At 31.7% G+C, this 20,815-nt stretch overlaps 2 protein-coding genes across 2 annotated transcripts in view; one reads left to right on the forward strand and one right to left on the reverse strand.

The window, feature by feature from the left end:
• LOC124532816 overlaps positions 1-12,559 on the reverse strand; it is a 34,958-nt gene extending 22,399 nt beyond the window's left edge. Inside the window, exon 1 of the mRNA XM_047107897.1 lies at positions 12,444-12,559. The gene's annotated coding sequence lies outside the window, so the exon portion shown is untranslated. The remainder of the gene's footprint in view (positions 1-12,443) is intronic.
• Positions 1-20,815, forward strand: part of LOC124532810 (flotillin-2) — a 287,470-nt gene that overhangs the window by 147,729 nt on the left and 118,926 nt on the right. The window lies entirely within an intron of this gene.

Genomic DNA, 20,815 nt, shown 5'->3' on the forward strand with positions numbered 1-20,815 from the left:
CACACCAAACTACAGAAGCGGTCGGAAACAAACATTTTGATATAACTTTTATAATAAGACAATAATTCTAGTTGGTGTGTGAAGTGGTTTATCCTTATTGGTTTTAAAACGTAAAAAATGCGTATTCCGTTATGTACATGGTTATGTAGTTACTGGTTAACGATTAAGTGAACGGTATCGTTCCAGTTTATTACATTGCGTTTAGATAACACTTAAAATTTGATCAGTATTCCGTTTACATTATAATTAAAATCGTATTATTAATGAATCGATATTTGAACGTGGAAAATCGTCATGGGTCTTGGTAATCTTTTTGTATTATGTTCGTCCTTTTTGTAGACAATGTATTTTTTTGCTTTTCAATTCCAGCAACTCACCGCTAGATAGAGCTGTCTCACTTCAACTAATACAATTTCAATGATAGTGATAGTTTAGTTGTCACTTGAGCTACAGAAATATTAAAATATTACTTATATAGAATGTTCAATCGATAAGCCCAACAGTTTTGTCGAGCTTTGTCAAAGAAAAAATAATCGTTTCATTCGATACTCGTATCCATATTTAACTTTTCATCAACACAAAAAGAGTATATATAATGAGTTCGATATTGTAGATAGACGTGTGAATTTTAAACGCAAACTAGGAACACGTTTGCGCTTACAACAAAAACTATCGAGATAGTTCCCCGTGTGCGGTCTACTAGCTAAGTTCTTTGCGTTTATCAAAACATACAACCACCATACCAGTCAGCTGGGAATTTATTTTTGAAGTATTTATAGAAAAAATGTTATTATAAAATTATTATTTAATAATATCTCTATGGATGTACGAATTAATTTGCCTTTATTTAACTAATATTCGAAGCAAATTGCGCTAAATATTCTCTCTCTATTGATGTCCAGTAGTGGCATCTAGTGGCGAATTAAAGCAACAAAATGGTTTATATAATAACCATGAAAAAAATCTTAATTTGAACCATACTATATACTATTTACCTATACATACTATTATTATTTTCGTCGTTGAAGAAAATATTGTAAATAGATTTATAATAATCATAATATGCGAAAGTAACTCTGCCTGCACAGATAGCTGCTAGGATTGCTCGGCTAAACTACTGGATCGATTTTCATAGTATTTCGTATAAAGCAATCTTGAACAACAAAATAATAAAACATACGAAGATCCCTTTAGCCGAGTCAATTTTATAAGATGAATTGTGTTGATATGCTGTGATGTCTATTGGTTATAAAATATATGTAAGTTTTATGGAGTAGTGACATCTAGTGTCAAGTTTAAGAACTAATACTATATTAAATTATAGTCGTACAGCTAGCCAGATGGCTCTACATGCTATTCTGTATGATACTAAAATTATCGTTAACTGTACATGTGTTTGGTCGAAGGATGCGAGTGTATTTATTATATAAGAATCTATATTTTTATTTACAGTTCAAATTGTAAAAAAAAATATAAAACATTTGAAAATGGTACATTAATTCTGCTCCCCAGTACTATTTACGCACACAGTGTTTTACACTTTTTGCTAAGAAATTTATATGTAATTTATTTTTATATGCAAGTCAGCATTACTGAGAATTCACGTGTTTAATTCGTAGTCATAAATCATCTTTTATAAGCGGTAAAGGGAAATAAAAAGGAAACTTCCATATGTCGTGTAAATTCTTCCATGTAAATCCACCAATCCCCATTAAATTAGCGTCGTGGAATGACTTCAGAAGGTACTCTTCGAAAAAAGAAACTTAATTCATTTACTCGCAGATACAGTTATTTTGCAATATAATTGTTCCTTAAGAAAACTCAGTTTATTTTTATGTCTTACTACTTTTTGCTATTGTTTTTCATTAGGCGCTGTTTCTTATTCAATTATTACGGTACCAATGAATCAAAGTCGATTTTATAGACTTTTATTTTTGAATTCGGGCAATTGTTTTTAATACACTACTTTATAAGGAAAATATTTTAAAAAGTAAAAACCAAACTAATATGCAGTTGTATTTTAAACCTGAAAGTCATTTGCAAGTGTGATGAAAATCAATATTCATTAGCCACATCAAAATTGAATGATTTATTAAAATTTGAATCGATTATGCACATATTATATGATTTTCTTTTAATTGAGCAAACTGTATTTTTAAAAAATGTAATTAATGTTGAATTCGTTTAGATACAATGATATCTCGCAATCGAGAAATCGAGAGAAAGATCGATGGTCTCAAAATGAAGTCAATAGCGTTACGTAAATCATAATGTGCGTCTCGATTTTTTTTACTTGAATACATTTTATTGTATGTAGTATTTTTATCTTAAAGTACTCGATTTCGATCGAGATGGTGTCGAAGTATTATGCTAACTCTTGTTTCGTGAGTTGTTCTTTTGTAACTAATAAATATTACCTGTAAAATAACATGACTGCCTGACTGATTCATCATCGCTGAGCGTAAACTATTTAAGTTAGAGCGGAGGGCTATGATATTTGTTGAATGGGATCGTTTTATTGAGACACCCACTAAAGACTCCTTAGCTCTTCATTTTGGAAATTCTATCCCTAAAAGGTGAATTTGGTGTTAAAAGTTTGTATGGAAATCTGTAATTATTGAACGTATAAACACGAAACTTTATTCTTGGAATACTGATTAAAAATAAGTAGAAACATTTTTTTTGTCCTAAGGTAAAATACACATCAATGTGGTATACACAGAGGTGTTTCATTAAAGTAATATTTTTATTTTATCTGTAAATATATTTATCATCTAACAAACAACACTAAGAAGGTATGAGATTTATGAATTGCGTTTAATTTACTTGGTTGCGGGGTTTAGTGGCAATTTAAACGGGACTACTAGTCGCGTAAGGTCGATATTTTAGTTATTTTAGTTAGTTACTATCAATCCATTTCACATACAAAGTCCCAATGAACAACGTCCAATGTCCCAATGATGCCCGTTTAAGTCATCACGCTGTAGGCACTGGTTTATATGATTTTTAATAATTGGTCTCTATGTATAAATCATTTCTTGTCAACCAGTCAAGAATATCGCGAGGAAACAGCATGTGTCGGATCATGACGTTTACGATCTCGGTAGATTTATTATAAACTAACGGCGTTTACAATTATTTTATGACATCAACTATATTGATACTAATTAAGCCATTATGTGTTTTATTTAGCCTTTCCCTGTCTATTATTTATTTATTGCATGCTTCCTGATATATTTAACATAGTTTAAGTCAGACGATCTAATCTCATCATATAACTCTATTATATGATGTGAACAGTTGTTATAATTATATCATTTTTTTTTTGCGTTGGACCATTTTTTTATATTTTGTTGTACTCCATTATCAACATGCATAATACATATAATTATATATCAACTAGCTGAATTCAACACAAACGTCATCCCAATTGTACCCCTTTCAGGGATGAATAAGAAAAATCTAGCTTTAGTCTCAGGATTCAAACTTTCCACATGCAATTTTATCTAAATCGATTTAGCGGTTTAAGCGTAAAGATTTAACATACCGACATACTTTCGCCTTTATAATATTAAGTAGTATAGTATCTGAAGTTATTTTTACATATTATATTATGATTATTTTGTATATTTGTATTGATAGTTGTAGAACCCGCGTTGCGGATTAATATTGTCAAGTACCGCATCCTCAGTTTCCTTAGGTTATATAAGGTTTTAATGTTTGTACCACTTCAGAAATTTTGTTGTTGTGTATGCTTTATATATTCGCTAATATAATTGATATCCTAAGAGAATCTCCGACTCGAGTAAAAGTCACGCGTGATCGTGAAACGCAAAAGATGCAAATATGTCGTGTAATTATGTAATTATTCTTCCGTCATACGATTTAAACATTTATTCGTACATCACAAGGAGAAATTATTGTACGTATTCCGTGATAAAATTAGTAACTGTTTATTACTTTTCTTTATAAATAATTACCGACGGACTAGGGTTAGATATGCATGTATGACTTCTCGTTCTATTTCGTTGGTTCTGCTTGTTAGTTTGAATGGTATCTTAAAAACATACACACACATAAGCACACTAACACTCACAAACATACAATCTCGGGTTCGGCGTTCGCGGGTTGTGTGGTAAGACCCGTTGCGTCCCAATATCTGTTATAACTTTTACACTTATTAGTCTTATATATATACTATATATACTACAGATTTTTCTTGTTTCTTTATTATTTTGTCCATGTATAATATACAAAAACCTTTCTCTTGAATCACTCTATCTATTAAAAAAACCCACATCAAAATCCGTTGGGAAATTTAAAAGATCTAAGCATACATAGAGACACAGCGGTAAGCTACTTTTTTATACTATGTAATGAAAAAAAAATGATAGATGCTAATATTATAATTGCGAAAGTTTGTCTGTCCGCTCATCTGTTACTCTTCAATGGGTAAATAACTAAACCGAATTTGATTAAATAAGTTATGAAGCAATCTTAACCCCTTAAAAGTTACCGAAGCCGCAGGTGACAGGACGGATAGTTAACATATATTATAAATTAATTTTGTCATAATCTTTTGATTAACACAGATGATTAACGAAACCGTTTAAAAATGATTCATATAAGAAATGCTAATCGTATATATTATAATATATCTATCTATAATAAAATTGCGAGTGTCTGTTTGTAATATTAAAATAATCGCTTTTTACTAAATGCACGTGGTACACTATACATATACACTTTACATAATATATTAAAATATATTTTTACATGGTTTTTTATATGACATGGTTAATCTCATGAAAGCTGCATAATACGGAATGAAAAAGTTATAGTTAAATCTGCGAACTGAACAATAACCTTTTTTTGATAAATTTAATGCACGAAGTCGTGGGCAGAGCTAGTCATTTCATGAAATTATAAAAAAGACGATAAAAATAGCTTGTATGATCTTATTCTTATGATAATTGGACATTAAAATAAACAAATGTGTTTGTAACAATCGCGAGTCTTATCAGCTCGCTCTCCGCTTTGACTCAGTAATTTTAACAATGATTACGTAAATAATAATTACGAAATGAGTATACTCATCGTGCGATGCGTTGAGAAATTTTATAATGCCCTCCAATTTTCCTTGTTAGGTTTTAATATTCATTTGAAAGTATGCGGAAGTAGGGCTGCGTGTATTTTGATTTATCAGGTGATGTATTCAGTTTTAATTAACTTTTATTTATTCATATGTCTTATTATATTGCTATTAAGAAACGAGAAAACTTAGCTTAGCTGTGTATTGTAAAATTGTGACGCTATTCTGTAAAAACTCACCTAGTTTTCATTCACAAAATAAAAAAATAAAAGATTTTTGTCGCTACTTAATACTTTAACGTTAAGTGAACCAGTGTAGTTACAGCAATAAGGGATAGTCAGTGCCGTAAATAGCCTTTTCTGCGCCCTGTGCGAGCTTCAATAACTGCGCCCTATTTAAGCAGACCCTTTGCCTATTTTCCTGTTTCACTCACTAGCTAGCCCAGTCTGTCTATTCTTGCGCCCTCGAGAGTCTTCGCCCTGTGCCTGGGCATCGGTGGCACCGCCCTATTTACGCCACAGGGGATAGTCTATTTATCTTTTACAGTCTACAGTGTATGGTTTATTATAAAGTACCTCAACAGTCTTCAGAGTATATGTCTTGTTGATATGATTGTACGATATAAATTATATTCCGACTGTTTTAAAAATAAAATTGCTCCGCAGTTTCAATCGTTATCTCGAATTTTCTGCAATCTCAGTGCTATAAATCTCAAATTAATTTTATTAAATATTTTGTTTTCTCACGCGTTCACTTCTAATTAATTTGATTTAAATTACATTGTTACGATGAAAGCTAATTAAATATATCTTTCGATTTACGTGAAATATGATCTGTGTGATGATTAAGATGAGTCTTCACTGTTCAAGTAACTAAAGAATTCTACAGATAGTGCTCAATTGTACATAAATGTATTTAAACAGGTTTGTTTCAAAAGAGGTTTTATTGATAAGATTTTGTATATGTATTATTAAAGACTACTAAACTAGAATGTAATACTCAGTAATAAAACTTTTTGTTAATTTAAATTAGCATACTCTTGTGGTCGGTATTTTTCACAACATAATTTAACTGACGATATGTTTTAAGCCGAGATAGCTCAGTGGTTAGAACGCGTGCATCTTAACCGATGATTGCGGGTTCAAACCTAGGGTGAAAACGACTGATTGTTCATGTGCTTAATTTGTGTTAATAATTCATCTCACGCTCGGCGGTGGAGGAAGACATTATGGAAACCTATATGTGTCAAATTCCATATAAATTCTGCCACATGTGTATTCTACAAATCCCATTGGAACAGCGTGGTGGAATATGTTCCAAACCTATTCCTCAAAGGGAGAGGAGGCTTTAGCCCAACAGTGGGAAATTTACTCGCTGTTGTTGTTGTTTTTTTTGATGATATGATTATATCATCAAAAACAACAACAACAACCGCGAGTAAATGATTAGTAAGAATTTCTGATAAACCTGTTTAATTCATTTCCTAACAAAATTTATTATTAGATAAGTATTTCTAGAAGAAAATACGTAAATTTTAGTTCTACGATGTAAGCAGACCACATAATAGTTTCTTAGCTGTGCTAATGTAGTAACACACCAGCATGCACCAAATACATATAGATTGGTCCCTTTAAAGATTTTCTTATTTTCTCAACTACCATTGGACACTATTTACTGAATGTTACGTTACATTCCCTCCATTTTTAAAGCGCGGCTAACTAATTCTTTGAATTTGACCTGACGCTACAGTCAAATGGACTTTTGTTTCAAATAATAAAACGATTTCATTATATAAATAGCCTAAGTATGTCATTAATTATGTAAATAAAGTACCTTTATATATTTTCATCATTTCTTACATACATAAAAATGAACTCTTAGCGTATCAATCTTGTAACTCTTAGTACGCAATCGTAACATTATTCGGTGCTCTAATTATTATTTAATTACTTTGTTGCATTGTCTTATGATATAACACCTTTGCCAAAACGTGATGTACATACAATGTAATGTGTACAAAAAGTAGCGTTAAAGTCTTTTTGAGCCACAGAACAGTAGGTCACGTGATGAACTATTGGAAGTTATATGTTGAAACAGCTACGTTTAGATGTCAGTTAATTAGAACAAGATATTATGTATTAAATATACTCGTACGTAATCTAGGTTGACTGATAGTTCAGTGGCGTTTAAGGTGTGCTACCGTTTGTGAGAATAACTTTTATTGTACATTCTGTATTATCTGTATACTGTAAATATATATAATGTAATACTGTATGTAATACTATAATTGTGAAAGTATATCAGTCTATTTAAGTATAAATATGTATAGTACGACACAACTTAGATGTCGCATCGGCAAAAATCGTAAAACCGATCACATCCGAATTGAGTACGCTATCCCAAATTATCAATATTTATTTTTCATGCGAATATGGTCTTTGCACAAACGTAATCACCTGTAATATCATATAACCTAATATATTCGTCAATTTGACACGTCGATTTACATGCACTTGCTTTCTAGCAAAAATAGCGTCCAATGGCGCGATAGGGAGCTATCTCTACTGGTTGTTGAAATCGGCAGTAATCGGTTTTATTTTCATTCCATTGCATTTTCCGATGCGAAATCTAATTTGTGTCGTACTATAAGTGTGTCTGTAGCGACAGACACACTTATAGTATAGTACTTATACTTTTGCGACCAAATGCTGCTGAATCAATTTGATGAAATTTGGTATGAAGCAAACTTGAACTTCAAGAACATAGGCTGATTTTTGCCTGGCGTGACAAACGACACCCTTAAGCGCGTAGCCGCTTGCGACTACTAGTAAAGTATAAATAAATAATGTTACAAGAAAAAGGTCATATAGGTTTTTTGTGAATCACCTCATATCTAGTGTTAACTGTAGTATAAATCAAGTTAAAGGACCATGTTTGCTATTATGATAGAGTTGTAATATCGATTAGCATCTCTACATATATATTTTTATGTTCGAACCTAATTCCGTCATATGTAAATTAATTGGAAAAATATCTGTGCCATATAGCAGCAAGTGCGTTTGATTTGACATTTACTGAAGACTTCATCATTAGATCTTTTCGACATTAAATTGGGATCATTACGTAATAAACCGAATTGGAAGAAAAAAATCCACACTTTAATATTATTGCTGTATGCTACAGAGACTGGTTTACATACCAACGACTTTTAAGTATATTACATACAAAATAATGATTTGCAATAGCTATGCATAGCGTAGACAGTTGATGTATTGATTGCTTAGAATAAAAAGATTTATTAAGCAAATTGCGTCTTAAAATTGTTATCCCATTAAATGATTTGCTCGTTAATGTCAATCAAAATTAAGGTTTCCTTTGTTGAAGTTGACTCTAACAAGCACCTTTGAACCATCATTTACTATTGATGTATCAGTGGAGATACCGCCACGCCCCGCGCCAGTTCGGAATATTGTTACCGCTGGTATGGATTAGTGAGAGTCGAGAGTGGTTAGAACGCGTACATCTTAACCGATGATTGCGGGTTCAACGCCACGCAGGCACCGCTGATTGATGTGCTTAATTTATTTTTATAATTCATCTCGTGCTCAGCGGCGAAGGAAAACATCGTGAAACCTGTATGTGACAAATTTCATAGAAATTCTGCCACATGTGCATTCCACCAACCCGTATTGGAACAGCGTGGTGGAATATGTTCCAAACCTTCTCCTCAAACGGAGAGGAGGCCTTTAGCCCAGCAGTGGGAAATTACAGGCTGTTGTTGTTTGTATGGATTAATGACATGATAGTTTTACTTTTAATATAGTTCTTTTAAAATACGATTCAAATGTGCTTGTAAACGCCTACTTGAAGAAGTATATTCTGATTGATTTTGAATATAAGAGGTTGTTTGTTCATACTTTATCTCCGGTAATAATGATCCAAACTCTGAAAATGTTGATATTATCCCTGAGTGCAATATAATTTTTTTTAGTAATTAATTGTACTCGAGCGGAGCCGGGGCTAGTCTAGTGTATTTTATAATTATCATATGTGCAAGATAAAATTAGATGTATTGTATTGAGCCTATTGTGATTTTGTAGGTCGTCATAGTGTCAGATGTCTAGTTCAATAGCTGTATACAATAGTATATATTACATATAAGGATGTATCTAATAGCTGTTCATTGATTGCCATTGTAAAAAAATACAGTTTAGTTTTTTTGTGTTATACATTTATAATAGTTCAAAGCTGTACGAATGACATTAAAAAACAATGCTAATTTAACTGCTAACCCGATAAGATTAATTCGTTTAGCGATCGTTGAATTGAAACTGACTTAGTATCGTCGTTATGTGACATATTTCAATCATTAAGTTTTCCTTCTATCGTGTGTCAATTACATACATAATCATATAATTATATGATCTTATTCAATGGCCACTGCAACCACAGGATATCGCTTGTATTAATTCAAAGGAAATGGAGAAATAAGAGAGATTTGTCATAAAATGCGAGAACGTTAACTAATAATATTATTTTAGGTATATCGTCATATATTCGAACGTTGAATAGCAATACTTATCATTGTGTTCCGGTTTGTAGGTTAAGTGAGCCAGTGTAAGTAAAGATACCAGGAAATTAATATCTTAGTTCCCAAGGTTGGTTTTCCATTGGAAATATGTTAATATATTAAATAACCTAAGAGATATGAAAACAAAATCTTGGGCAAGCGAGATTAATATTCATATTGTTTTCTGTAATTGTTATTAAAGGTTAGTAGTACAACTATTATAATTTACTCAACATTTTGAAAACAATGCTACGTAAGAGTAAGAGGGATGCAATTATTGTTTATAGCGTGTCGGAGTGAGATGAATGGATAAGATTAACGGGTAAATCTAAAATGTACTTCTGCGTACAATGTTTATTTACCATCGAAAGTGAAACGTAATATGCGAAGTCACACTACGCATGTTGTACGATTATGTAATGCTTTTGTATTATGTACACAATATTACATATCATTGTCAAACACCTCTGTTAATGTTATTAAACATATAATAATATTTGAATTATTAATAACTTAAGTAAATGTTGTAATCACTTAAGTTTCGATTGTTTATTTTGATTAAAAAGTGATGTACTTTTTTGCTTTATTACATGGGTACATCTCTTAAATACTTGGCAGATTTCGCCCAGCTGCTTGACTTCAATTCAACTGTAGTTTTAGTGAATTTAATAGCTTTTTGGTTTGTTTTGTACTACCACATGTATTTAAGAGGTGATACAGTTTTTAATAGTATTGTTAGATTATATTGCTAAATAAGGCATATTATTCAATACAAGATTATACAGACAATATATATATATATATATATATATATATATATATATATATATATATATATATATAAAGCGTGGAATTAATTCATGTTGACTTCCAGGTAGGATACAAACATATATAATTGTATTGAATTAACTGAATGACTAACTAAATGACTGTAATTTAAATGTTGAAATAGAGTAACTACTGAGTTCCCTTCCGGTTCTTCTCGGTAGAATCTTCTTTCCGAACCGTTGGTAGCATCACTTATTATAGTTGTTAAATAACGATTCAAAAGTGCTTATAAAAGGCTAATTGGATACATTATATTTTGATTTGATTTAAAAACATAACCGTTTTGGTCTACACTTACGATAAACGAATCGAGATGTAGCTTTATTATCATTCTCTTCAGGAAACTCGCCATTATTTTAAGTGACATTGTATTTATTACCATTTAAACCACTCCATGATTGTGCTTAATTTTTCTTCCGCGTTTTATTAAAGCAGTTCTTCTAGTTTTTAAATTACAACATTCAGATAACTAAAGCCCTCAAAATGTTTCTTTTTATACAGAAATTATATTTTAATTGATAATAGTTCAATACATTATAATTAAGGACTGATTTAGAAGTGAAGATGGCTGATAAGAATGAACTTATTTTTTCACCTGTATTCTATATACTTATACAAATGAATCTGCATGGTGTTGTATGATAAACGTAATATTTATGGTGACAAAAATAAATTCATACGATTACGAAATACGGAACTCTTACTTGCTTTCTGACAGCTAATATTGATTTACGTTAACTTATGTATTTTACACAAACATAGGAAGAACTTAGACCGACACAACTATGGTTCGCTTCGACGATTTCAATCTGTTAAATGCATCTGTTAAATACTGTGCAGTATTTAGACGTGTAATAAAGATCTTATATGACGAAGTCTTAGTTATAAGCGTTTATAAGGTTATCTTATAAACTACCTTTCTTATCTATCATTAAAGTTCAATATTATGTGTGTAAATTAATGTTATATATTAGGCTGATGATTCATATGATTATACTGATCTAGTCACTGATCTGATGAGCGGTGAATATAAACAGCGGTTTTTGATGTATGGAAAAGTACTAATCTCAGGATCTCCTTATTATATATTATATTATTATAAAATTATATCATATATATATATATATATATATATATATATATATATATATATATATATATATATATATATATGATATAATTTTATAATAATAACGCGGGTGAAACTCACACGCGCTGTATTAAATCAATCTTGTATCTTAAACAAGATTATATTGGTTGATAGACCAAATAGATTAGGATCGGTATTCGATAGTAACGCTCGTATGAAATAAATTCTAGAAGTATAGTTACTTCTGAATGTAGTGTATGTTCTTCTCAGTAATAACCTCGGTAGCATTTATTTAGAAGCTTATTATACAAAAGTGATTGTAAGATCGTAGTTGGATGCAGTGTATTTTGATTTAATTATCCATATAATAACAATATTTTTAATTGTATAACTAACACTAATTGTTTCAAGTATAGAATCTAAACAAAAGATTCACAAATTCGTATGTATGTTCATGTATCTATCTAATGATTTATTAATTTCGAAAATAATTTCTTTTACAAATAAAATTATATAAATAATAATTTCTCGAATTAATTATAAGAAATGGATCATAATTTAATAAATTATAAAGTTAACGGTTTAACGGTAGAGTTTGTAAAAGCAAGAGTGTGTTAGTGATATACTTTTTAGAAATTCAAATAAATTAAAGAGCAATCTCTATTATTCATTTTTATATATGACAGAGTATTTTATTATAAAGATAAAACGTCTTAATTACGCCTGAATATCTCACCGTGTAGAGAGAAATGTAACGCGGATAATCCACGTCAATTATCGTTTCAGCGTCATTTATAATTTAATCAACTTTCAAAATGTTAATGAAAGAATTGTTGATAAATATAATTAAAATACGAACTTACCTATATTAAATAACAGCAGGGCGTGTGAAGATTATCCAAAATTGTTTTTTTTTTTTTGTTTTTCAAATATAGAACCACATGTTTTCTACGTTCGAAAACGAGAGTGCCGCGAGGTACCGGCGCGCGCGCCTCTCCGTCACTGCGCGTGCGACGCTATCACTCGTAGCTCCTACTCTTTCGATGACTTCTCATATGATTGTTCGCTCCAATTGCATGCATATAGTGCATTATTTAAGCTATTATTATAACATATAGACCTCAAATATATACTTTTATAACATTTATGGACTAATTTCCTTCTAATATATGACTTAGTCACAATATTTTTGAATAGACAGGCAGACTCAAAAGAGTAACTACTGAGTTTCTTGGCGGTTCTTCTCGGTAGAATCTACTTTCCGAACCGGTGGTAGCGTCACTTAATTGCTGAATGACGATTCAAAAGTGCTTGTAAAAAACCACTTGAGTAAAGTTTATTTTGATTTTGTTAAATGGACAACTGGCGCCGTTAAATCGATATTATTACTTATATAGTCAATGCGTCAACAACTTTGGATACTAAAATGTTATATACCTAGTCCCTGGTTTCAGACCGACTCAACCACCTTTCAAACCGGTACACTAGTTGCTCTTTGGCGGTACAATATGTATATGGTAAGGGTGGTACTCAATGCGAAATTGTTTTTCAAATATATTGTTCCCTAAATATACAGTAATATATTCCAGTTATGTATACTAAGTCCTTAAATAATTTTATTACATTTTTATTACTTATATAATTCAAATATTATCGTTTATATATTGTTTTGCAAATGTTGCATCACTTTATTTGAATTTGCATGTTTTTTAAAAAGAGATATACGTACTCATTAATCGTGGAAAATTTTAGAACATTAGCGAGGTAACAAATAAGATTTATAAATTATGAACCAATAAATTCTTACTTATCTAATTCAACACACACATCCTTAAATATTTATTAGTGCTTTTCTAAACAGATTATTTACTTTTTAGGATTCCGTGGCAATAATAGCACTTGTTATACAACTGTCCGTCCGTGGACATCTATTACTGAACCTTAACTTAAATGATTATGATTATAAAATTAACCCTTAAGGCGTTTGCCTACACCGTTTCATATGATCTGACCGATACTAAGTGCTATGTCCACCAGCACACATCAATAGCGTGTCACGTACATCGTCAAAGGTTGATAAACGAATGCTGCAATCACTAAACTTAGCGAGTGTGATGCGCATCCACGCACTGCCGCCAAACAGCAATACCAACCCTTGTGAGTGAGTCAAACTCCATCATACATCGACATAGGTCTCTCCAAATGTAAGTCACTGTGATCTTTTTTCGGGTACTCGCATCCAGCTCCTGCCAGCCGTCTTGAGTAAACTCAAATTCAAATACCTTTATTCATTATGGGAGCTTTACACTTACTTATTGCTAGTCAAATAAACACTACCACCGGTTTGGAAAAGGAAACACAAACAGACCTGAGGAGAACAGGCGAAAGAAACAAGCCTTAACTTTTTTTTTGTCAGAACAGTGAGTGAGTACCTACAAGGCACAAGGGGCATCATATCTTAATTCCCAAGGTCAGTGACGGAATGACTATCTAAGGAATGGTTTATATTTCTCACATTGTCCATATCTATGGACTGTAGTATTAAAGACTAGGTGGCCCATTTTCCGATCTGTTTGCCTATTTTATATAAAGAATACCTATTTTAATTGAAATATTGAAATTAAATATTGATACTACGAGCAGATTTTTTTTTGTATAAATTTATATAAGAACGCTTGATACTCTATATTATATTTAATCGATACTTGTCATAGTTTATCACACGATACGACGCCTTAGCTTGTTACAATATTAATGGACTAGAATCTAATGACTAAATATCTGATCTCCAATCAGATATCTAGTAAGTATAGTGCGTAATCGAAATATATTTGAACAAAGTTACGGTACGAATTGGCTTCAAATATTTATTTATTTAATCCCACACTGTATACATATATATCGTCTATATTTATATAATCGATATTTGCATTTAGAATGATATTTATCTCATATTATTACTTTTAGATGTATGTAGGTACAGGTGACATAGTGACGTCATATCGACATTTTCGGGGAGGTGGAGACTCCATTCACATCATATTTTTTTCGGACAAGAAGACCAACTTTTAAATTAGCTTTATGTACGAGGAGTCATAGGGACGTCATATCGTCACTTTTGGATAATTGACGAACAAAATTAAATTTATTTAAAAAAAAATCAAAGCTGTATATACGGAGAGTTATAGTATTATCATATAGACAATTCTAGGAATCGAGCATTCGAAAGCATCAGAACGTTTGTCGGACTCATCATTAAAAAAGGTACCCACAAGTTAACCACAGTTTTACGTATGTATGTATGAAAACAATTTTATATCCTTGTACGGAGGCTTATAAGTTTTATGTATATTGATTTAATAGCATTAAAACAGACTTATTTCTAATTTATCAGTATGCATATATTAGATAACTTCACAAATTACATAGTTTCGTTCGAATAAACGAACAATCTCGAAGATGCCACTTATCATAAACCAATAACAGTGAAGGGGCTTCCTTTTAAAATTGATCGGTTATTACAAAGTTTTCTAGACACGAGTATGAGCGCTGACGGCAGACAAGTTAGTAGGAACGCCGACATCGTTCACCCGATTGTGATAAAACTCTGAATAGTTATTTTAAGTCCTAACGTACATAACGCAGCAGGAAATGCATTGAATACCCTACTTGGTGGTAGAGCTTTGTGCAAGCCCGCTTGGTAGGTGCCACCCACTCATCAGATATTCTACCGCTAAACAACAGTACGCAGTATTGTTGTGTTCCGGTCTGAAGGGTGAGTGAGCCAATGTAACTACAGGCACAATGGACATAGCATCTTAGTTCCCAAGGTTGGTGCCGCATTGACGATGTAAGGAATAGTTAATATTTCTTATAGCGTCATTGTCAATGGGTGATGGTGACCACTTACCATCAGGGGGCCCATATTCTCGTCCGCCAACCTATTCCATAAAAAAAGAATAATTATTTTAATTTTAAATTATAACAGACAGCAATGCATATTGGTCTTTAGTTATAGCCGTTTATTATAGTAAGTATATATCGTGTATTCTAGGTCTCTAGGACATGAATGCATCTCATTTCATTTATCTTTTTATCGATATAAGTAATAATCATTTTATTAATTTATTCGTACTGATAAAATGTTGAATATTTTTTTTTATGGATAAGATTTAAATGTTTTTATTATTGTTATATTTGAGTGTTTACATACTTTTTGTTCGTATGCCTTAAGTGTATATGTAGCGGTACATTTATTGTTATATAAACTTCTATAATATAATCTAAACTAGCTTTATAATATATATTTAAATGTAATTTTATTTATATTAAATTATATATTTACAAAAAATGTACCGCTACACCTATTGTGTACTGCTAACATCCCGAGGTAAACAGCAAAACACGGGTTCTCGTGAAAACGTTTAATCTCAACTGACGTTTCGTTGATAACTGTGATAGAATAAGCATAATCTACAGTATTAATCTTTATTTTGCAAATTTAAAGTATTTTATTTATAATTAATACTAAAATTATGAATGCGAAAGTAACTGTGTCTACTATTTGTCTGCTTGTTGCTCTTTCAAGTTTAGAACTGATTTTGATAAAATTTATTATGAAGTAAGCTTGTAGATTTTTATGCCCAAACAGCTGACTACTAACACTTTAAACAGGAGCAACGCTGCGGGCAACCACCAGTATAGAACGTAATGCAAATGTAAAGAACCGACTTGTTAGTTTCGTACCTAGTAGCTTTCGTGGAGTGAAATGTCGTACACGGTCTAGTGGTTTTTAAGGTTTATGTTTTAAACAAGAACAAACAATTTAAATTATATTTATTAATAAATTGAGATAAGGAATTTTTTGGAACAAATATGGCCTAACTCGTTGGATAGAGGAATTTTGAAAACTCCTGGGAAAGCGTTATAAAATGAAAGCACGTTATGTTTTATCTCGGGGCGTACTGCACCTAATATAAGTAAGTAAAGTAATAGCCCGTAAATTTACTACTGCTGGGCTAAGGCCACCTCTCCCATTAAGGAGAGGGTTTGGAACATATTCCACCACGCTGTTCCATTGCTGGTTGGTGGAATGCACATGTGGAAGAAGTTCGATGAAATTAGAGACATGCAGGTTTCCTCACGATGTTTTCCTTCACCGCCGAGCACGAGATGAATTATAAACACAAATTAAGCACATATATATAATGGTGCTTGCCTGGGTTTGAACCCGATATCATCGGCTAAGATGCACGTGTTCTAGCCACTACCTTATCAGTACATAATATACATGTATATTTATCTGATATAAAGATATGATACTACTAAAAAGATTTTCCTTATGAGATAAAGGTAAAGAATGCACCATCTTCAGGCATATATAATATAAGACGTTGTGTGGTCAGTATTGCTACAATTAGTACCGTTTCTGACGAATGACCTATCCCAATCACAGAAGTTGAAGCAACAAACAATGTTAAATTAGTAAAAGGGCATCAGATCGTATTGCTATTTAGAGCACATAGTGTAAATTGATGGAATATGTATGTATTTGTTTGTTTCTACATCTTCACCAGTGGAAACGGTTATACCATATTTGCCTGTTTGCATAAAACCCATAATAATGTTATAAATGCGAAAATTACGCTGTCGATTTTTCAATCATAAACCGAGAAACGTTTTGTGTCTCTAAGTAAATTATTAACTTCTCACGGATAAAGCCGCATGTTCAGCTAGTTAATTGACAAATAATATTATGATTTTCTTTTTCGACATCTATTTAATTAAAATCGACTGCATAATAATAATAATTTAATTGAATGGAGACTGCGTCTCGGCAAACGTGGTGTAGAACGTCCTCGAGCAGTGCTGGGCAAGGCGGCTGGCAGGAGCTGGATGCGAGTAGACGAAGATCGATCACAGTGGGGTGCTATTGGAGAGGCCTATGTCCAGCAGTGGACGAAAAAAAGGCTGTTGATGATGTTGATGATGATATGTACACATGTGTGTGTTTACAAGTATACATATATCTGTTTTTGTCGAATCAATGTATTACACGTAGGTATTGTTTGCCTTTTACGAAATGGAAGCCTAAAGTCGATATCTGGTCGACTGCTAATCAAAAGCCACCTCCTCAGCATTATATGGAAAATGCTTGGAGCTTACTTGTCCACGCTGCCTTAATGCTGATTGGTGGATATATAACGGATTTTTTAAAAGCATCGATTACAATTTACGAGACTATTTGGTTTAAAAGACTTTAAAACTGGGATATCTTGGCTTGGCTTGGCGAACGTGTCGATCTTAACCTCAAGGCATGCCGATTGATGTTTAACATCAAATGTTTTCCCATCTTATTATTCGTAATATCCCAGAAATATTTATTAATTATAGATTTAATTAATGTGTACAGTTTCACAGAATAGTGTTACGATCGCTTAAAATATTACGGGCAATTGAATGCATACTTTTTATGTCTGATTACATCTTACAGTTGCAAACTTTGTCAATCAATGTCGTGAAAATTAGCACATTTTTCTCCGATCGAGATGAAATTAAATTATATCTCATTTATATTAAAAACAATTAATTTTTTATCATGAATATAATCTTTTGTATTGCTTTATTTTGACATAAGCTATAAATTTTTCAATAGATGAAGTTAAAATTATTATTATTTCACGTAATTAAAAAATGATGCTCACTGCTTTTATAAAATTAAAAACGTCATTTATGTTTATCGTTTTATTGGTGATTCTTTAAAGTGGAAGGGCACACCTTCGCGATTAAATAGATCTATAACTGATCGAAGCAGTCGAGTAAAAAGCACGGTGCTTATAAATTGTAGCGTAAGTCTGCACCGATCACAGAGCTTCATACAACTTCCTGCAGTCGTAACAGGAGTAAAATAGAAAGTACAGTAATTTACTTGGAAGTGATCTTGATCAGTAGGAACATAAAATTGATTTTATCTCGTATATAAAGAATTTGCGTGTAAGTCTACAAGTGCTTGTAAAGTATGTACATTGATATCAAATGATGTTCGTGCTAGATTAGCGATATCGGTTTTTATGGTGTTTAATTGAAGTCGTATATTTCTTCGGCGTTGTTTGATTTTATCAGAGTTTTTTAAGAGGTCTTCTCTGACAAAGTTCGATGGACTAACTCGATAATAATAACATTGTAAGGCATTTATTTGATATTTATATAACGCAAAGTTGATAAAATTAGACAATTTTATACGATCTCATGAAACTTAATCTCGTATCAATAAATTAAGTTTCAGAATTAAAGAAATACGATAATACTTCGTTATATGATTAGTTTGGTTGTATAATATTCATTATAACTGTTTTATTATTATAGTAAGAATTGCTTTCAATATATATTTTTTATTTCTTAACTAGCTGTGCCCGCAAACTTGTGCGCGTTTGAATTTAACAAATAAAATATTGTATCCTAAGTAACACCTTATTATATCAGTTATCTGCCAGTGAAAGTCCCGTCAAAATCGGTCCAGCCGTTCCAGTCATTAGTCAGAACAAACAGACAGACAGACAAAAAATTGTAAAAAATAGTATTTTGGTATATGTACCGTGTATACAGGGCTATTTTAATATCACAGACACATTAATTTTATTATATGTATAGATAGCAAGGCACTTTGGCACTTTGTCTTTTCAACCGACTTCCAAAAGGAGGAGGATATCAATTCGTCTGTATTTTTTTTTTTTTTTTTTTTTTTTTTTGTTTGTTACCTCATAACTTTTCACTGGGTGGACCGATTTTGATAATTTTTTTTTTGTTTGAAAGGCAGTGCTTCCCGTGGGGTCCCATTTTTTTTATTTTTTTTTCCGATGACTTATGTCGTTTTCACATGGATACCCCATGTGAAAACGACATAAGTCTTAAATTTGCATTTTGTATATGCGCGACAAATAGGTGAATAACTGAAAATCACGTTAACCAATTTTGATAATTCTTTTTTTATTATAAAATATATACTTCAAGGGTAATTTGGTGAAAGTTTGGTAAGGTTCTGAGCACAGGATCCATGACAAAGTAACGGAACGGAAGGGAACGGAACAATTCTGAGGAGCACGTTAGCGATACTCGGTCGAATCTTTTATTTATAGGTTATTTGGATATTTGAGTCACCTTCCGTAATGTGGTTATGTTTATGTAATTATCATAGTCGAATATTATAATCAACTAGCTACGCACCCCGGCTTCGCACGGGTGCAATACTGATACTGAATATACTACAGAATTTGTTTATATACGACATCACATCGCAAACTTCTAAAATTATCAGTGTTTCTTTACTATATTGTTCATGTATTATATACACAAACCTTCCCCTTGAATCACACTATATTTTACTATATTTTAAAAAAAAACTGCATCAAAATCCGTTGCGTAGATTTAAAGATATAGGGACAGAGAAAGCGACTTTGTTTTATACTATGTAGTGATGGAACTCCTATACGGCTCGTAGTTAGGGTGCGATATGGGGCAGAATTTCTTACTATCTTTAATCAAATTTTGTGTATGTGATGTGATGTCATATGATGTACGAAATATAGTTGGTCATTTTCAAAGTTTTTTTGCTGAGTTCGATTACAGCTCCTTCGAGGGATCCTTGTAGTTTACGCCGCGTGACGTATTAAATCCGCATTTTCGAAAGTCTATTTTTGCTTTATTCGCAAGTTTCCTTTGAAATTGTCCTCGAAGTAGTTTCTGACTCATATAAACGGAACGCTTAATCTATCCATATTAAAAAAAATTAGTTAGTCAACATCAGCTTCACTTAAAATCAAAAAATAAATAAAATTTTAACAAAAAGAAAAACCGACTTCAAACAAAACACTATTTTAAAACAAATGAATATGCACGAAAAAGTAATAAAAATAATTGCGTATTCAACATATTTTTTAGAGTCTTCCTAAGTTAAATGAAATGAAAAATATTAGACTACTTAAAAGTCGATTAACGATTATATCATTTAGTTATAATTATTGTTATATTTGGAGTCGGTGTCCGATTTTGGTGGTGGACCGATTTTGATAATTTTTTTTTTGTTTGAAAGATAGTGCTTTCCGTGGGGTCCCATTTTTTTTATTTTTTTTTCCGATGATGGTATCCATGTGAAAACGACATAAGTCTTAAATTTGCATTATGTATATGCGCGACAAATAGGTGAATAACTGAAAATCACGTTAACCAATTTTGATAA

Source organism: Vanessa cardui, chromosome 10 (genome assembly GCF_905220365.1).
Source record: "Vanessa cardui chromosome 10, ilVanCard2.1, whole genome shotgun sequence".
Lineage (NCBI taxonomy): Eukaryota > Metazoa > Arthropoda > Insecta > Lepidoptera > Nymphalidae > Vanessa > Vanessa cardui.